The 315-nt window shown below is 38.7% G+C and overlaps 1 protein-coding gene across 2 annotated transcripts in view; it reads left to right on the top strand.

Annotated features, from left to right (window-relative positions):
- The window catches only part of b3gat2 (beta-1,3-glucuronyltransferase 2 (glucuronosyltransferase S)), a 134068-nt gene that overhangs the window by 67290 nt on the left and 66463 nt on the right, over window positions 1-315 (top strand). The window lies entirely within an intron of this gene.

Below are 315 nucleotides of genomic sequence, written 5' to 3'. Positions count from 1 at the left end.
TTTACGAAACAGAAAAACTTGCATTGCCTACTTTTCTTCTGTAAATGGACATTCTTTCAGTAAGAGTTGTTTTCTATGCTGCAGGTTGCTCCCACTAGCGTTAGCATGCAGTACTAATGCTAATCAGCAAGCAGCAATCCTGCACATGACTTGCAACAGTTTAGTCAAAGCTAGTAATTACGGATTTGATTATTGAAATCTACTTAACAGGGTGTACCATTGATGTAGAAACCGCATTTGACTAAAAATAGACCGTTTAACGTTAGCTAATCATTTGAGCTTAACGTTCGTGCACATTTGAAAACGCCTCGTGGC

The sequence above is a fragment of the Etheostoma spectabile genome, chromosome 10 (genome assembly GCF_008692095.1).
Source record: "Etheostoma spectabile isolate EspeVRDwgs_2016 chromosome 10, UIUC_Espe_1.0, whole genome shotgun sequence".
Lineage (NCBI taxonomy): Eukaryota > Metazoa > Chordata > Actinopteri > Perciformes > Percidae > Etheostoma > Etheostoma spectabile.
Note: the sequence above shows the minus strand (reverse complement) of the source record. Positions and strands in the feature narration are given on the sequence as shown.